A 20,893-nucleotide genomic window follows, 5' to 3' on the forward strand; every position below is an offset into this window, starting at 1 on the left:
GAGTTCAGTTTGTGGATCATTTCATTGGCCTGCAGATCTTTCTGGAGAACAGACATGTGTGTCTTTCTTTTCTGATGGACCTGCAGTTGACGTTGTACTAGACAGATTTGTGGTTGTATTGTTTGATGCAAAAGGAGTTGGTTGTTTACTCTTTTGCGCTGTTGTTGGAAGATCTGTTATAGATTCTTTAGTAGTATACAGAGGGATTTGAACTGTTAGTCAGAGCACTAAGGCTGTTGTTCAGTAATCAGAGATAAGCAGCAGTATCGGTACTTTGAGGTGTTTCCCGTCACCTCTTCTCAAAAGGAATGTGGATAGACTGGTTGAGCCGGTCACTTGCGCTACACTGGGGTAGTTGTACAATCCAGTATTCCAATCATTCAAAAATCTACACACTTTGAAGCATCATTTATTCTCAATGCTGTTTATTATTAGCACTTAAACAGCCAACACGTGTTTCGACCTCTAGGCCACCCTCAAGGCTGTAACATGCATAAGTAATGAGAATCAAACAATAACATTTTTTTGTGAAAACATGTGTTAATGCCACATAGTTAACATTGTATAATTTTTTACATTCATGCGAGATACAACAATGTGCATTCATTATGTAACTTTACGTACCCATGATGGATAAGTGGTTGGGTTGGAGGGAAGGAAGCAAAACAAACAAACGGGTTAATGTCGTTAACATATTGTCGCAATATTTTGTAAATAGTATTTTAAAAAAATAATAATAAATGCATGGCGTACTAATTACCATGTAGTCAATATTTGTTATCTTTAATGATATGCCAAAAGTGCTCATTGTCCTAGTGCTCTGTGAAACTGCCTTAGCGCCTCTTTTAGAATCCTGCCAGTGTGTGATACCGTGTGATGAAGTCACACCGAGGGTGAAACAATTGTCACATAATGGGTCATGCCAATGTCCATGAGAGGGAACCCATACTTTGGTGCTAGAATCCTTCATGCACCCCATTGTATTAAAATAGTGGGTTTCTTCATTCTGCTATTCAAGGATCAATATGCTTACCGATATTGGGTTTAAAGTGTCATTTATTGTGTAAGCTCCACTATTCTGCATATTTCATCTTGACCAGTGGTTTTTTCAGCCTTTGCTGGTTAATCAATATAAAGCACTATTGGTGGTAACAGATAATAGCTACCTATAACCTTATAGTATGTGAAATTAATTCCCAAAAGGAGGCATAGGTTTGCTCATCTATTCTTGTCTCCTAACGTTAATGTTTGGAGTGTGCTGTCCCTTCAGAGAAAGACAGAAAGATTGATAATCACCATGCACACCTATTCCTCATTTGTGTTTTATTGTATATAGAAGAATAGCTCTAAGTGATTAGTTCAAAAGTAGAGTGCTATTTGAGGTGCAGGGGAGAGGTGCTCAGCCTTGGTATCTAGGCTGGAAAACATACATGGGACAATGGTTTCCTGATTGAGGAAACCTGCGTCCCCTGCACACTATCAACAAAGGCTGTGGCCTGTATAGAATTTCATAGGGTACAACTAGTAACCTAATTGATTTTTACAAGAATTGTTTTTCAGTTTCAGTAATTTTCTTTGCTTTGCTATGACTGCAAAATATTCTGGAATCTCCCAATTAATACTTGACAATTCATCTGTTTATCAGAGAAACAGTAATTTATTCAGATTTGAAGTTTCCCTCAGAGAAATACATCACTTTGGATCATCCAGTCATGTACTTGTAGCTCTAGTGCCAGAAAATATGCCCCTAGTTAAATTGAATCCACTCACTCTGATAGTATGCTATATAGAGTGAGTCATCATGTAAGTGTAGTACCTAAGGATGAATAACAAGCAATGTCCTTGTGCACGTACTTGAACTATGCATAGCAAGTGAAGCTACAATGAAGTAGAATCCTAGGATGAGTCTGGATGCATGTTATCCTATAAATGCTTGGCTGATAGTCCAGACTTACCTAAACTCTCCTCCAAATCTGTAGGGGAATTCCCTGGTACTGCGTCTGTGTTAGGCATGCGGCACCATTAGTGAAGGCTTGTTTATGTAATCTAATTCAAAGACATGTGACATTACGTGAACAAGCACGTGACGTCACTGTTTGTTTTCATGTTAATGGGGCGTTGCTCATGGCAACAGCATCCACTTGCATAACTGGACCCCATACCAGGTCGAGTATCATGTATGCATTCGGGCCTCATTGCCTTTGTGTGTAATAATTTGCATAAATAAAAGGTACATTTTAAAATATTGATTAGGGAAAAAATAATAATAATCCTTCTCTAGTGCTGCCGTTACACAAATGATAATGTATGTCCTTTCAATATGCGTGGTATAATTGTGAGTTTGTTCCATGAGTGTAGTCCTCTGCACAACCAGAGGTTGTCAGTGGTCATATGTTAAGGGGGATAGATCCCCTACGGATCCATGAGTCATGGTTTTTCCACCTGCCTTAGTGTGTAGAGTAATCTAATAACCATAATTCTTGTGCAGAGATTGGGGTGATCGGTTACCAGTTACTGTGTTTACCGGCTAAGTTGAGGTAAGTTCCATATGATATGTCATGAAGCTGTAAGGTAAGTCTATATAAAAGGCTTGATCCTTACCCACGTTGGTATGTATATATTGAGTGAGTGGGGTCATGGGCTGGGTGGATATAAAGGTCCAAGGTTGTGGGGTAGTCTTTTATAACAGCTGGTAAGGAAACAGAGGCAGGTAGGTGCAAGCGTTCCCAGAGGCACCGTCCCCATAAGCACCTATTGAGGTAGTACAAAGTCTAGTTTCATAAAAATATGCCATTATCCACGTCAGAAAGAAGAAATATGTCGGCAGCACAATTAGACAACTATGCATAATAATCAGGGGACATATGACTAGTCTCTCTAACCAAGATCAATGACTACCCCTCGCAAGCCACTGGCAGGAGAATCATTAGATGGCAGACATAAAAGATCAGCAGATCATCCAGAGTCCACTCCCCTACTCTAAGAAGCCCTCCTGCAGTCACCAAATAAGCCCAAGCATGTTTCTCCAAATGCCCACCAAACACTGCCTACTGCAATAGTTGTGGGTAAATTGTTGGTTGCATGGCCGTAGGATACTGCAGTAGTTGTGCCAGTGCCTAGATTCTTGGGTGTACAGCCTATTTTTACCCTAGGCAAACATCCTCATACCATCTACATTCCACTCCCCTACCCTAATGAAGCCTCCCTGCATTCACCAAAGAAGCTGGCTGCCCAAGGCCCTGTCCGTGGACTACTGCCGTGTCCGTGGAATTCCGTGCAACAAATGCTCTTCTTCCACCTAAACAAATATATGCTAACAACCATCTTTCACTGCCCCACCCCGCCCAGCCCCTCTTCAGGGTATGCACGGATAGAACATGGTGGGCATTTGGAAAAATATGATGCACATCACGCTTTTAACTAACCAATCAGCGGGCATTTTGGGTGTCTGCGTACATCGCAACGCCCTCAAGAGCAATCAGAGTCTGGTCCGCAGCGCAAACATGGAAGTGAGTCCACAGAGCGAACCCAGATAGCACTAATTTTCTGGGACCTACATTTTGCCCGTTTTAAAAAAGTCTACTGAACGGATTTACACCAAATGTACAAAGCATGCTTTCGGGACCAAGACGCAACTCCTGCCACCAATTTGGTGAAAATACGTCCAGCGGTTTGGACAGAGTGGGCCATACACATGTTTTGCAAATATTGGTAAGGATTCGTCCATGGGGAGCAAAGTTATAAGCCGCCCAAAAAGTGCTCTTCCTATGAGTTGAGCAACTTAACCATAACCATAACTACACGCCTGCTACCACAGGCCATGTAATATATATCTATCCAATCTCTTATCTCTGCCCAACAACTCCCTTCTTGTCTCCCCCTTCTTCAAAAAATCCCCCTTCCAGAACTAGCCCTCCTTACCTCTCCACTCTCTAGCACACACAAATGAAGCCTCTTTCACATTGACTATCAGCCACCTCCACTTTCCAATCTCACTCCAAAACTCTCTTTAATCAGTGTCTCACTCAATCACTCACACAAACAAAGTGTTACCCCCTGCTCAGACCTAACACTGTAAGTTCAGTCACCGTAGCACTTCCTGGAATCCAGTATCCATGCCCGGTTTCTGGAGAGTCTAGTGCATGCTGCTCATCTCTGCAAGAATAGAAAAAGAAACCTGGTTAGAACAGAGGCTTATTGGTATTGGCATAGCTAATGGGGCACCAATTAAACCGCTAACTTCTCTGACTGCAGTGGTCCCTGAGATGACTGAGTGACAGGGGCAACCTTGTGACCCTGTCACTTACCTCTACCATTTCATCAAGTCTCCCTCCTTCCCTTATGTTCCCCTGCTTCAATCTGAGGTAGATATAAAGTCTATGTTGGCTTGCTTTATGCATTCTGTGTGTGAGACATGGAAAGAGAATGGTTGTATGGCTAGGAACCTTCTGAGCATTCATGGACTTCTACCTTTATTGTAGGCCATCCATACTAGCAGTGTGAGGTAGGTTTAGAATTTGAAGAGCCATCCAGGTAGGTGATATCCTAGGCTGTGGACTGCCAACATTATCACCAAACACTCCGGTTTCACAATATATTAGTTGAGCTCTTGGGATAACAGCTTTTTACTAAAAGGTAATAGTTGTCTTTATCCTGTCTCATGCTTGAGATAGGACAGCACCAAGCCCTGTGAGTGATTGTGTTGCTGGAAATGCCTTATGAGGGGCCGGGCCTCCTGTCCTTATCCTACCACTTTTCTGTGTGTGTTTTCTCTATGTTTTCTGCCATGGAGGTCCCGCCTGGACCCCTGGCATTTCAGCTTTTCATTCTTACCTTTCGTTGAACATCAAGCATGGGCTTGATTGTGGCACCTATGGGTAGGGATACAACCTTGTACCCCTTATGTGTGTTTTTGTGCACCTGCGTGTTGCCCACAGAGCAGGATATTGGCTGGTGGCAGCTACATGCTGACTTGAAAGAGGAGCCTCCTACTTTTTTACTGGCCTATGGTTTTGGTTCCAGGGGGATTTCATTGCTTGATTTGAGGAGTCTCGTTGGCTTGTAGATTGCTATTTTCTTTTGTAGGAATTCTGCTCCCTATCCATTGATTGCCCTATGTGTTATGCACATTGTTTTGAAAGTGATACAATGTTTGATTTGGCAGCCAATGTAACATTTTTAGCGTTGGAGTGATGCGATCTCTTCTATATGTTGTGATGATGAAGGGTCAGACCTGTGGTGATACTCCAGTCTGTGTGACATGGCGTAGAGGGGCATTGAGTGCACTCCTAGATTATTACTTCTTACATTTTCAGAGATGGCTGGATACCGTGACAATTATTTCAATGTCTCATTGGGATCATTATTTACTTAACTTGACCTTGAACACAATTACTTTAAGCAGAGCAGATATTGGAAATAAACCAGAGAGGTAATCGATTAAAAATATTACCAAAAGATGTGAGAAGATGTGCGAAAAATCAATTCATATTGTGTCACACTTTTGGGAAATGATAGGAATCATCTTGATTACATTAGAGTCTTGTTGGACTCCAAGATACAATATAGAGTTGGCAACAGTAGTGAGGAAATTAAAAAAATTCCCTTATTCAAACCAAGAGGTGAAGGAATTGAAAAGAATACTGAGAGGGGATTTGCGTCAAATTGATTGAGAGTCAACAGAGAATAAAATCCTGCTAAATAAAAAAAGGAGACAGCAATATCGAATTGGTTGTTGTCCTCAAAAGCACAACACTTTCAAGAAGATGCTGAAACAAAAAACCCTCGCCATTAAAAACACATGTCAATTGTGGTTGTTACTGAATAATTACCCAATACATCAATTAGTGACTGCAATCCCTGCAGTGAAACAACCTGAATGAAACACTTTAGCAAATTATTTGCTAAAATACCACAGGTATTTAGTCGGTTTAATTAGAAAGTTAAATCCTTCCAGAGCAGCTGGTGCTGATGGGTTGACTAACTTTATAATTGGGCAGAATCCAGAAGGATGGGCTGAGTTCTGTCTTATGTTGTTCAACCAAATTAGTCTAACCCGTCAGATTCCACACTCATGGGAAACAGCACTGATCGTGCCGATTTTCAAGAAGGGCGAGAGGGGATATCCAAAAGATTACAGACCTATCGCCATCCTTAACAAAAGTCATTCAGGTTTCAACAAAGGTATTGGAACAAATCGAAATGTATTCCTGTTGAACATCTTGAAATTGAAAACCATAACAACACAACAGAAAGTATACCTAGCCAGTATTGATTTAGAGCAAGCATTCAACACCATCAATAGAGATAAACTCTGGAATAAATTGAGAAAATGGCGTTGCCCATCTGAGCTTTTGGAGGCTAAAATGGCACTTTACAAATCAACTTCAATACAAATTTGAATGTCGCGAGAGGCCTTGTTAAGCCAATCAATTAAACAGACAAAGGGGTAAAACAGGGGTGCACCCTTGCTCCACTCTATTTGTCTTATATATGTCTGACATGGCGTCAATGCAAACAGATGTAAGAGCTTTACCCCCTAAAGTCTATGACCAGGCCATCCCGTGGGTACTATATGCAGATAACCTGGTTATGATGCACTTACCGCCCATTGGTCTGCAAAGACGATTACATCAGCTGAAGGTTTACATTAAAGAGAATAAACTGAGAATAAAGATAAAATAAACTAAAATAATGATATTAAAAACCAACTCAAGACAAAAAAATCAGAATTTGTTTGGTCTATTGATAATGAAACCCTAGAGAAAGTAGATTCTATAACATATGTGGGTGTACATTTGAATTGTAGTTCAAAAGAAAAAACTTGGACAGAGGAATTAGATCTAAATGCCTTTGTGTAGCCAATCAAGCGGCGATAATTCTCCAAATATTCGCAAAATTCAGACTAATGCTGGTAGTGGTGTTGTATGAAGAAAAGCTTGCTCCAATTCTAATTTATGGAACATGAACTGCCTTGACTATCCCACCAGAGTGCTGGGATATGATCAAAGGACAATTTCGGAAAAAAGTCCTCTGACTACCGAGAGCACTCCCAGTAGCACAAATACAATCATTAAAATCCATGATTAAATGGCAAAAACTAGATTTATATTGAATGTATTGATAAGGAGCTGTCGTTCCCTTTTGAGATACTGAAAAATAAAGATGAATCAAAGAAAGAGGTGGTGCTGGACGATTGGAAAAGAGAGTGTCAAGAGAGTTAACTTCAATTAACCAATCGAAAGAGACTCTGATAATGAACCCTGACAAGATCAAACAGTCTGTCAAGAGACAGGGCTGGATTTATACCCAGTCCAAGAGAGCCACATATAAAGCACCCTTGGATTTAGTCCACAAAGCAAGAGCTCTGAATCAACTTCTGAGATACCTAGAAAAGTTTTCAAGTCTCAAACATCTAGAGACATTCATGCGACTAAGTCTAAACATACTGTCCATGATGGAGGTTCTCGGAATGAGAGGGTTGAGCCCTGGTAAGAGCTCCACATGCAGATTCTGCAAAACTAGTGGAAAAGTAAAGACCATAAAACACCTGGTTACAGAATTTGGCATCAGTAAGGCAGAGACAGTTGGGCGATGTGGCTGCCGATCACAGTTCACTAAGCATAGATGAACAGTGGAACTTATTGTTGGTGGGGGGGAATGCAATATGGTTCTAGCAGTAACAACATTCTTAATTGAGGTGCTGAAATTGTAATAGAGTGTGAATAGATTAAACCGACTTGAGTGAGGAATGATGAAGTGAGATATAATTGTATCAATATGTGATGACTTAAGACTATTTTCAGAATTTCATATCGAGTATGATAATAACTAGATGATTTTGTTTTAAGGAATGAATGGAAAAGTCATTCAGGTTCAATGTAATGTAATGTAATATGTGATGTTTTATAATTAATTTTGGATTTGGATTTATGAAAGGTTTGTAATAAACCAATCATAGACATAAAAAATAAAATAAAATCTATTCTATGGTTGAAGTCGAAGCTTAGCAAGAAGAAGCTGTTCCTTGAAGTCCACCTGGAAAAGAAGTCTGCTGCTGTTTTCCTCCAACAATCCAAAAGCTGCTGTGTCTCCCATGGACTGATCCAGAGAAGACCTGTAAAGGAGACCTCTCTCTGAACTATGAGGGACCATTGTCGAATGCTGCTCCTCTTCATTGAAATATCCTGGAAGCCAGTCCTGTGTGCCTGCCATCTGGGAAGGGTCTTTGATGTCCAGAGGAGGAGTGCCGAACATCTTGAGCCAGAGAAGTCCATTGTTGTTTTCCAGGGCCCGGATGTGAATTTTGTGACCAATGGAAGCCATTGCAGTCTACCACCCAGAAGAGGGTTTACCTTGGCATAGTACTGCTGGACATGCAGAGCTGTGAAAGTTCCCAACTGCCCATGAGCATTTGAAAGGACATCCTTGCAGTTACCACTGGCCACCGTTTTCAGCTGCAGAGAGTCGTTGGGTGCCATTGAATGTCTGCTGGTGGGTTTTCCACCACCAGAAGCTATCATAGTTGTTCAGAGGGACCAGACTTGGTGAGGGTTTGAGGTGCACTCCAGTGGTTGAGTCCAGGTCCTCAGAAACCATCCAGACATCTGTGCTGTGACTGCATAACTGAAGACCCAAACGTCAGAAAACCGATATATTTCAAAACCTGACACCAAAAGGGACCTATGCACTCATTGCCACCAGAAGTCATGGAAGGGTCCCAGGGGTCTTACCTTCATCCAACAAGCCTTTAAGGAGACCACAGCAAGTTACTTCTTCACAGGTATTCTACAGTCAGAAAATCATTGACCAAAGGAGAGCACAGTGAAGAGACAATCTGCTGCAATTCCGAAAGACTTTGCTTCCTTTTTATTCTCAGACTCAGCATCCAAATGGCTTCTTCTTCCAAAGGGGGTCCATCCTTGGAGGGAATCATCAAGTAAACCCGAGAAACTCTGCCACTTTACCTGCCAAGGCACACAAGGTACTGTGACAAGGAAGAGACTCTTCTAGCTTCCATAGTTGTCTAGGGGTCTCAGATTCATCTTGGAATCTGTTCTACTGTAGCCTCTCAGGTACTTTGGTGTGGTAGAACCTTTTACAAGAAAGCACTTAGTTATTGAACAATATTGGACTGGGCTATAAAAGACAACATAAGTTGCTCCCTAACTGTTCTATCACAGGTTGCCCAGGTGGGGGGATTCTCACTCAGAATTACTTGTCTAGTCTAAAGAAAACATTCTGCCACTGTTCATAACTAACATGCCCATCTTTCTTTAAACTGTCTGAAGTTAGTGCAGTTCTTACTGAATTTAAGCAGTGGTGGTATATATTTACCATTCTCTGAATAAGTATTCCTTGTACAAAGTGTTATTATATGTGTATATACTGTTGGTAACAGTAGGAACCAGTAGGAAACCTCATTTTATATAAAGAAACTGTGGTGTCACATAATATAGTCTGTGGACATTCCTTTGTGGGGGTTTTGGGGAAACACTTTACTTAAGAACCTGCCTGCATCACCTCCTGAAAGCTTAAGCCTGGCTGCTCACCACATTTTACCAAATTGAGAGCCTTTCTGAGGTTGTTATGTGCTTTTACCCACCATATAGGGGGCAGAAGTACAGATACCTCCTCCAGTCTTTGCAGTTATGCATTCATTCTTAGCATGAATTCTTGCATAGAATTTGGTATTATTGGCCAAGCTCTCTTTAACTTGTCAAATACTTTTCATGCTGGTTGGTTTAATGACATGGGGTTGGATTGAAATGTGCCTAATTTTTCAGTGAGATGGACCAACAGTGAGGAGAAGTTTGGGATGAATTATCTTCAATACCCCACCAAGCATCAACAATCTCTGATATCATTTTTGTGATATATCGGGGAGCAATATTGATGTCCTGAACCATGGCCGCTTGAGGAAGTAAACAGCCATTCCTTTCTTAGAAATCTAGGTATTTGATATTGCTCTGGGCTAGGAGACACTTGCTGTATTAGCTCTTAGGCTGACTTCCCAGGGGTGGCTGCACAGCAGATAAGGATCCCTCATAAGTTCTACCCATGTCTGGCTATGGAAAACAATGTTGTCCAGATGGTCCCCTGAGAAATCTCAGTATGGTTGCAGGAACATGTGCATTAGCCACTGGAAAGTAACTGGAGCACCAAGTAAGGCGAAGGGTAGGCCAGCCAATTGTAAAACAATCCATCCAGGATGGAAACAGAGGTATTCTCCTTGGCTTCGGGTTCACTTGCACCTGCCCCTAACCCTTAGTAAAGTCCAAGGATGAAATGAAGTTTGCTGTCACTATGGTCTCCACCATCTCATCCACAGTATGCTTGGGTTGTGCATTGACTTCTGAGAAACAATTCACTTGGCGAATGTCAATGCAGAATCTGAACATATTGTCTGGGTTTGTCTGGTAATAAAATAGGGGAGGGCTGATCTCTTTGAGATCATTCAAGGACTCTCATTTTATGTTTTTTTCAGTTATGCCTTCACAACCTTTCATCAGCCTTTTAGTAGTCTGTATAGATTGAGATCTATTACCCAAAGTTGGAAGTCTGTATTTTACCAAGCCAGGCATTTCTGAGAAGACTTTTTCAGAGGGACAATTTTTCCAGGAACTCAGTAACGTGTTTCTGCTGTCGAGTCACCAATACTGGTAGAATGGCCATTCAATTTCACCTCAAAGCGTAGGGGCTTTTCTCATGTATTCTTCACATAGAGGGCTAATAGTGTATTTATGTTCTTCTGATAAGCCTTTAACTTCATCACATTGCAGAGCTGAGGTGGCCTCTGGCAACCTGGATGTTTCACTTTAAATATTTGGTTTTGAAAACTAATGTGATGACATTCAATATTCTTTTCGTTTTGGGTAGTAAGCAACAGTATGATTACCTTGTAATCAACTTGAAAAGTTCTCGAAATGGCCTTCCTATTGTAATTTTTCATTGTTTGGCTTGAACAGCTTAAAGATGGTCTTAACCAGCCATAAAACTATCCCCATCCACTCCCTTGTAATGTCAATACTGGTTGAGTCACTAGCATACTTGGTTTCTGGGTCCTCCAATCCTTCTTTCAAGATATCAAGCACATCTATAGGGTTCTGGCTATATACCAATTAAAGGGTAAAAATCCTATCAAGTCTAGACAGGAAACAAGGTCCATGGAATCAGCTCATCCCAGTCTCATCAGTCTTTTTCTTGAGTCCCAAATGGCCAGCTGTCAGAAGGGAGTGAGCCAGCTCTGTGACCACTTTTAGGAGCTTTTCAGGGCAAGCAACTGATGTTGGTTTACCACATCTCATTTTGGGTTAGCATCCAACCAGTTGAAAGCCATCTTTAGTCAATGGCATGTCATACCTTCATGGTTTTCCTTTCATCCTCAGATGTTCTTTCAGCATTGCTCAAAAAGGGGGTCCAGGTTCTGGATCCCAGTGAACTCAAGGGGCTTTGAAGTTAGGGTTCACTCTGACCCCATTTTCTGTCCGAAACCAGCCTCGACCTTCTTCGCCTCCTCCAGTTTGGCTCTTTAGTACATGGCAGGGACTATGATGTTTTTGAAGTTTTTGTAAATCCGCTGGTCAACTGACTGTATGGTTTCAAATGATTAAGTGCGATTGCCCTAATTTAATAATACAACTTTTACCTCTTCAGTGTAGTCTCAATTCAATACCCCATCTATGCAATATGTATATGCCAATACTGACTTTGGAGAGATTTATCCATACGTACCTTGTGATACACAATGTTCAAACCAGTCTTTACCAAAGCCTTCCCTCTTTGAGGAATTACAACTTCTTCATCAATATACAGACCACATCCAGTGGTTTTTAATGTTTCCCTGGTGGGGGGGGGCATGGTTGTCTTTCTCATTCTTACAACTCTCAACATCTATTATTTCCCTCCTTGATTGTGGGATTTTAATTGGAACCATAATGATCCCACAATCAAACCACTTGTGACAAGAAACACAATGAGTCACACAAAAAAAACGATAGGTTTGAACTTGTATTCTCAAAATATGTACCAGCAACAGTTGGGGTTCCTAGTATAGCGTAGGTCGCTTACCATTTCCATCAAACCTGAAGGCAGTTCAAACCCCCAATGCAAGTCTACCTACTTCAAATGGCTTGCTCAAATATCCGTTGATCGCAGCTATGTTATCATTACTGCCTAATTCCGTCCCTGGTCAAGGGAGGCTTAGAGATCAAAGCCTTATCTAGCTGATTTCCTCAATGAATTCCTATTGTACCTAGTGGGGTAGTATGTTTGTTCTGATTCCTTTCTCCCAATGGTCATCACTTAATGTTCTTCTCTCTTGCTTGTCTCCCCCCCATTCTGTGTCTCCCTCATTCTCGTTTTCCACACAATGTCCTCTGGTTTTACCACTATCCCCCCATTCGCCTATCTCCATGTTCCAATAGATATGTCCCCTGTCTCTTTACTCCATTTCCTGGGCTTACCACGGCACACCGCTTCTCCTGTGTCCACCCTCCAACTAACCTCACTTGGTATCTCCTTGATGTCCCTTTTGGTCTTCCCTTTCTCAAAACTCCCTTCCCAGCAATACCCCTGCCTTTGCTCTGCCCTAACAATTTGCCTCTCACCCCCCTCTCTCTAGTTCTCTCTTTTTCTCTCTCTCTTTCTCTTTCTCTCACACACACAAACACACATCCTCTCTCACACCTAGTCTCAGCCTATCCACATTCTACTCTTTCCCACAAACTCCCTTCAATAAGTCTCTCTCTCTCTCTCTCTCTCTCTCTCTCTTTCCCTCTCACACTCACTCACTCATCATCATCCTTTTCTTAGTCCTAACACCTTACCTACACTCTCTAAAAGCGCTCCAACCTTCTCATCTGTGTCTTACTCCACCTGCTATGCATTCCTCACTGGTCTCTTGGTCTTTCTCTTCTGATCTCATCTGTACACTTTTCACTCTCAATGGAATCTGCTGGCTTTTAATAACCCTTCCCTCCTGTCTGGATACTTCACTCATCTCCCATTGGTCTCTGAGTCAGCTGTTCCCCATGGACTTTCTCTGGCTGAGCTATGCCATTTAGTGCCAGAACTTCCTTTGGAAGTCTTCAGTATGCCCCCTAGATCCGCTCCCTTTTCAGCCTTCATTTCCCTCTAACCAGCCATATAGTCATAGGGATTGATTGTTCTCTGTTTCTCTACTGTCTAGCGTTCGGGGAATGAACCAGGGTCTCGTAAGTAGTACTTTGCCAGTTTATCTTTTGCTGCTGCTACTCCACTACTCCCCTGTTGCTTTTCAGGGATAGGTACAGTGGATGTTTGCTGTCCCATTCAAGTTCTGAGGAGGAAATTCCAGTCAGTTCATGTATGAGAGAACAGCTTGATCCTCCTGTTCCATGCATGGTCGTGTTGGTTGGCTCCATGTGCATTTTGATAGCTGTAGTTCCAGTATTTCTTTACTTTGTTCCGCTTCCTGGGATCAATGATCCATGCCTGGATTTCGCAGCGCATGATGCAAGTTGCTCATTATATTCATTACAATAATAAAAAAGGGACCTGGCCAAGACACAGCCACCCTGTCCACATGGTAGGTCTGGATCTAACTATGTCTTGGTAGGCAGTCTAATCCAGGTCAGGAGGGATCACAGGGGCTGAGAGACAGGGACAACCCAAAAAGTGCATTCTAGGAACCACTTTCTACAATAAGTCTATGAGGGAAAAACAGAAGCCCTAGGAAGACAGGTAACAACTGATTGTAAACAAAAACAGGAAGAAACACAATGGAGATAGAGAAGAGAAGATCCCTTCTATAATATGTATAGGAAACCTTCCTACAGACATTTCAGCTGGTAGAGTAAACCTTTGAGATTCAATGTTAACAAAAACCAGTACCATTGTGTGCGGAGGTCAAGCATTAGGTACAATACTTATTCGATTTACCACTCACATAGGAGAGACGGTTTTGTCCCTACGGATTAACAGCAATAGGAACAAGACTGCGACAGTCAAAACGATGAAGATAAGATTTCTGAATTGGACTGAGGTCACACAATTAAAAGAGATTGCTCAAAAAACAGCGTACAAACTGAATGATCATGTCATAGTGGACAGTGACAGGAGGACAGTATTCCAAATGAAAATGCCATGGAGCAGAGCAGCAGGGGATACAGTAGGTCATATATGATTAGCTTTAGAGGAAACTTTTTATCCTCCATTAAAATATTGCTGGATGTGCTGAAACATTTGTGGATGCCATATTGACACCTTTTCATTATTAAAGACAAAATTAAATTAAAATGAGAGACTGAATTCGAGTGAATAGAAAATTGTAAGAATTCTATTTGAGAAAGTGGAGAGCTAAGTGGAGCTAGAGCCAGGTGTTCTGTCTAGCATAAATGGATTGCTACCTCCAAAAAAGCGTACCAATCGAGCATCAAAGAAGACTGGCAAAGAGTTTAAAACAAATAATATGATTTAACAAGGATACCCTAGCCAGGAGACTCAAAAGGAAAACAGAAAATATGTCTGATCGAGAGATTGTAAGTTGAGGGTATTACTTCATATCACAATTTTTTCTGCAAAGTGCATTCTAAACAGAGACAGTGACCTGAAACCTGTAATCGGTGGAATATCCTTGTTTTATTTGTGATTTCAAAATTTCTTTTTATTTCTACATAATTCTTGAACACCTGATCTTTATTCTGAGGGAAAATACCCACATGATGGCAACCCAAGAACAATTTCATAAAACCACAAAGACACCAAATAACTTTCCATTAATTCATACTTTCTCTGTTAGTTGGGAGTGTATGATGACTGTTTTTTTTTACCTCTATCAAGGTTCAAGGACACTGTGACTTATCGGATATCATAGATATAGGATGTCAAGTGACCTTGATCCATTTAGAAATACTCAACCTGTCACAGTGAACCAAGAAATAGCTTTTCTCTCAATCCCCTACATAGAGAATTACTCAATACTAATGGAAAGAAGATTCTCCTTGATCGAGTTCACCATTTGGAAATAAAAAATAGGGCTACATCGACTGAACAATGTGGTGAAAGTTGTGGCTTTCAGGAAACACCTTCTTTCCTGGGAAGGATCTCTTCAAAGTCTTTGGCACTGAATAGAGTACCTAGGTCCCATTCACCCCAAAATGCCACCAGATCAAATTAAAAAGAAGTGCCAATTTTGTCAGAATGAATGGTTCTTGTCACCTGATTGAAAATCATCCTAGTTGAGTAGAAAGTCATTTCCAAAAAAAAGCTGCCATGACCATGGGCCTCATTCCGAGTACGGCGCTAACCAATGGCGCTATTAACGCCTTGGTTGATGCCGTACCCGAACCGGCAGCGCCTTGGTGGATGGCGGAATAACCGCCCCATTCCAAGGTTGGCGGGGCGGTAATTCCCCATTCACCAAGGCTCTTCCCCATTCCCGAATGAGCGCCCATAGGGCTCAATGGGAATGGGGAAGATGCGAATAACGGTGACCGTTCATTACGGTCACCGTTATAGGCTTGGAGGCCCCTTTGCGCCCTCGACTTTAACACCTGCTCAAAGCAGGCGTTAAGGGCGAGGGCGCAGAGGGAACTAGGAGTATGGCGGTAAGGGGTTACCACCACGGTCTCGTTACCGGTGGCCGCTATCCCTTACCGCCATACTCGGAATGAGGCCCCATATCTTATACGGAACAAGATGATAATGATGGTACTTCCACTGAACCTTTAAAAATAATTATTCAACCAACCAATTAGTTGTGCCCCATTCTGTATGGAAACACATTGAAGTTCTATCCACAACAGTCCTTCTGCATGTGTCTATGTCAATTGGTGGATAACTCAAGAGGTAAAATAAGCAATCTAGCTAATATACAAAGACATTACTGAATTAATGGATACAACTTTCTCAACGGTCTGTTTGACATACAGCTTAATTTCCTTAAGGGCTGTTTATATTTGGTCCCAGAGGGAGTGCATGAAGCACTGATCTGCAACCCCCCATTCTTCCTGAAACCAGCTGGAGGATCACTAATTACATTATTAGAATCTTACCACTCTCGCAAAGTGTTCAGAATAACTTTCCCTAAGATTTTACCAGCACTATCCAGTAAAGAATTGCGGTGGTAGTTGGCTGAGGATCCTCTACCGCCTTTTTTGTATATTGGGATCCCCCCTCTCGCTCGGCTGTCAACTGCCGGCAAGAATCAGCCAGAAGAGGTCAATCACCCCAAAAAGGACCCCCTCGGGTGGCCTGGAGAAGGCTGGGACACCGCTCAGAATCACACATTGCGAGTCCAGCCATGCCAAGCCAGCAAATACAGAGCAGCCAGCACCCACTTCGACCCAATGGAGGCGCCTGCACAGTGGGGGTAATTCATAGAATTTGGCGCACAGCGTATTCATGGATTAATACATCCATAAGCATCCGTGGCACAGAGTGGTGCAGCGACCCTGCAGCAGAGCCAGTTATGCCCCCAACCCCACCCTGGGATCCAAAAACATAGCACAAATCCAGTACATGGCGCAAAGGCCAGTGGACCAGCATACAGCCCTCAAACCACGAAAACAAGTGTAAAACTCCCTGTTAAGGCCCCAGAATACATGTACCCTGCTCGCGCTTGGCCCATCGCATGTAAAACTCCCCACGCACCCCTCTGAATACACGTACCCCACTCGCACCAGGCCTATCGCATGTAAAACTCCCTGTGCACCCCTCGGAATACACGTACCCTGCTTGTGCCAAGCCTATCGCATGTAAAACTCCCTGCGCACCCCTTGGAATACACGTACCCCGCTCGCGCCAGGTAAATTGCATGAGAAAAGTCCCCCCTTTGGTGTGGCTGCCTGTGGGGCATGGCCAGGGTGGATGGGCTGCCTGTGGGGCATGGGGAGGGTGGATGAGCAGACTGCGGGAATTTCGGTGGTGCACGGGAAGTTTCACACATGATAGGCCTTGGGCGATCGTGGTACGTGAATTTCGGGGGTGCGCGGGAAGTTTCACATGAGATAATCCAGGTGAGAGTGGGGTACGTGTATTTGAGGGGTGCGCGGGGAGTGTCACATGCGATAGGCCCTGTGCGAGTGTGGTACGTGTATTTGGGGGGTGCGCAAGAAGTTTCACACATGATACTCCAGGCAAGAGCAGGGTATGTGTATTTGGGCGTTACGCTTGGAGTTTCACATGCGATAGGCCCTCGGTGAGCGTGGTACGTGTAATTCGGGGGTGCGCATGAAGTTAAACACACGATACTCCAGGCGAGAGCGGGGTACGTGTATTTGGGGGTTACGCAGGGAGTTTCACACGCAATAGGCCCTGTGCGAGTGTGATACGTGTATTTGGGGGGACGCGGGGACTTTCACACGCGATAGGCCCTGTGCGAGTGTGGTACGTGTATTTGGGGGGGATGCGGGGACTTTCACACGTGATAGGCCCAGTGCGAGCGGGGTACATGTATTTGGGGGTATGCAGTGAGTTTCACATGCGATAGGCCCTTTGCGAGCGGGGTATGTGTATTTGGGGGGTACGCAGGGAGTTTCACACACTATTTGGCATTGTGGGACCTCCCGGGTTGTGCGGTTTCCCCCTCCCCATGCCCTGCAGGCAGCCCACACCACAGGGGACTACCCTACAACCCTCACCATGCCATGCAGGCAGCCCACATGGCACCAGTGGAATCCCCCGTCCAGACCCTGTGTGTGGCCCATCCACGGTCTCCTCCTCAACCAAACCCTCCACCAACCTGGATGACTCGGTGCCATCTTCCTCCATAGGCCCCTGTGGGGTCTCAGCTGCCCCTTCTGCTGCCGAGGAGTCCACCTCCGACCTCTGCCTCTTGGACCTACCCTTTGCAGCTGCAGCCATGGACACGGCACCAGACCCCTCACTCCCCAACGAGATGACAACATGGGAGGGGAGATGGGCCTTGCGTCTCCGGCTGGCAGTGGGATCCCTGCCACTGTGCTCCACAGCACCGTCTCCGCCCTCTTCATCAGTTGACCCTGCAGACAGGGAGAGACAGAACACAGGCATCAGGGCACTGTACAATGGTCTGATACACACATGACAGTTGCACATGAGTGGCAGTGTCAAACTTCACACATGGCATCACCATCCCCAACACACCTATCATTTGAACCCACACACATACGCACATGTACATTGTGCACATACATGAAGGTGGAACCAGCATCCATGTGTCACACCACAACCATGCCACAGTACATACACATAATTTTGAACATGTGTGTACCGACACATGCATTTGGGCACCATGCATTTGAAAACATACACCATTGATGTGCCTCACACATGACTGGACTTACATGTGGCAGGCTCATGTCCCTGGACATACACATCCATACATGGGCCTTCCAAGACATATGTCCAACCTGCACACTCCTGCCACACCTCGATATGCACAGCGTCCAATCAGTATGCATGGTCACTTACCGCTCGACTCCGGACGGGTCTGCCTCTGAAGGATCTGGAGGTGAAGCGCTGGGTTTATGCGTTCCATGACCCTCATCTGGATGTTGGTAAGGCGGACCCGGCACCCCTCTGCATGCTTTGCCTTCAAGAGGCGCCAGGCCGTGCTGAGGATCCTGGACCTGAAGTCCTCCCAGTGCTGCCAGATATGTTGCATGTCGCAGGCTGCCACCCCCTTCACGTTGATGGCAGCCACGATGTCCTTCCAGATAATCTTCTGTCCTTCATTGTTGTCGCATGCTCTTCCAAAGAGGGCATCATAATGCCCCAGGACTTGCTCCACCAGGATGCCAACTTCATTGGCAGTGAAGCTGGCAGCCCTCTGCCTCTCTGCTGGAGGGTTGCTACTGGTGCCAGATGGTGTTGTGTTGGACATGGCAACCCCCGAGCCAGGTGTGGGTGGGAAACTGGGTCCTGGGGCTGGGCTGTGGAGCGATGGATACCAGTCGGGAGTCTTCTGTTCCGGCAGGGGTGGTCACAGCAACTGGACCCCTGCAGATGGCTGACGTACAGGCACCAAATAGCAGGGCACATGCCCAGCAGGCAGGCAGCAGCAGATGGCAGTTGGGAGTATGCTCGGTGCTCTGGGTGGCAGGAAAATGGCCTACTGGGCAGGAGCGTGGTCTTCCGTGTGTTGTCGCCTGGCCAGCTTGATACAGAGTGATTTGGCATGTGAAAAAAGTGCACATCAGCGTGTCATTCGAGGAAAGGCCCATAGCGCGCAAGCGCGTATGTGATGTGATACGCGTGGGCGTTTCTCTCAGCACGGGTGCATCCGCACGTGCAAAAAAATCTGAGGAAAGGCCATAAGTGCGAAAGAGAAGTGACGCGCATGGGCGTTTCCCTCAGCACGGGTTAAAGCAGTTCGCTGTACGTGCCTTTCGTGGAGACCGACATGTGTGTTGCTACTTCGTGTTGTTAAGCGCGCCATCCAACTTCACAGCGGATCAAGGACATATCTCTTCTTTTGGCGGGGGTATTGGCTACGCGTGTTTTTCATTATCACGCTATTCTGATGGTGAGTCACACACGCTATTTTTCCCACTGCGGGTGCCTCTGTGTATCGTGTACCCGTTTTCGAGGTCATAGTAGCTGCGTATGTGGTTTTCGTGTCCCTGGGTGCCACCGGGTACTGCGGGATATTCATTCCACACATGTGGGCTACTGGGGGTTGCGTGCACGATTTTACTGTAGTTTTGGGGTGCCTGAGCATTGCGTGACCCATCACTTTATCATTGGGGTCACATACAGTCTTGCCGGTGCAGGGGTGCTGTTAACATCTTGTATCTCACTCTCTTCACCCCAATTGCCAAGGACAATTGTCGTGTACACCTCCCATTGGCTCTCCATCTGTGCCGGCACTACTACATCTGGGCTGGGAGGCCACGAACGGTGAGGGGTGCCTCAGCTGGGTGTACTCCATGTGGCGGGCGTTGTCAGGGACTTGGCCGGTGTGACCAGGGAGTAGGAGGACTACAGGGTGTCCAGGGTGGCTGCAGAGGGGGAAGAGGCATGGGTGCGCCATTTCAGCACGATGTTGTGCCACGTGTTGGTGCAGTCATGCCACCACCCCCTGCGGCTCTGTGAGATGCAGTTCTTGCATCTAGCACTTGCACCCATGTGACCCAGCAGTCCATTTCACCAAAGGTAGTGGTAGCTGCAGGTGCAGCTGTGGACACCACCACCCAGGCTCAGGGTCTGCCAGCACAGGCTGCGTTGGCACCTGAAGAGTCCCTGGAAGATTTCCAAGAGGTCAGGAGGCACACCGTATGTGCACGCAGGGCTGCCCTGACCGAGGCACGAGTCCCTGGGGCAGTAATGTCATCTGCTGCCCCGACCAGCCGGGTGTTGGCAAGTGCATGGGCAGATGCAGCCAACACCACCCCGGTTGTGAGTCTACCATCCAGGACAGGCCCGGTCAATGACCCTGGCACAGCGGATGTTGATGCGCAGGGTCCATTCCAGGGCACCCAGCAGCCACTGACGCAAGTCAGGGCTTCCGTCCTCATTCCACCTGCCACTCCCTTGGTTCAACCCACCAGCGCCAATGCCCATACTGATCAGGGCAGTATTTGCCAGCCAGGGTCCGGACCACTGTCCAAGAGGAGGAAGTTTGCACCTGCAGTAGAGGCTGGGACCCCAGACACAGCTCCGGCACGTCGAGGAAGAAGCCTTTCTGTGTACAGGAACTGGACTTCCTTGTGGACTACGTGCAGGTCCATAACCGTGATATGCTAGTGGGGCCGAATTGTAAACTACGGCTGCCCATCGTATGTCCTACTGGAAGCAAGTTGCGGATCATGTGAGTGCATTCAGCCATGAGGTGTGCACAGCTCAAGAGTGTAAAAAGCGTTGGGATAACCTCAATCACAGTACTAAGGCGAAGCGTGCCTCTGATTACAACATGACTCTGATGACTGGCAGT

The sequence above is a fragment of the Ambystoma mexicanum genome, chromosome 9 (assembly GCF_040938575.1).
Source record: "Ambystoma mexicanum isolate Mex_15411 chromosome 9, UKY_AmexF1_1, whole genome shotgun sequence".
In the NCBI taxonomy this organism is placed as follows: Eukaryota; Metazoa; Chordata; class Amphibia; order Caudata; family Ambystomatidae; genus Ambystoma; species Ambystoma mexicanum.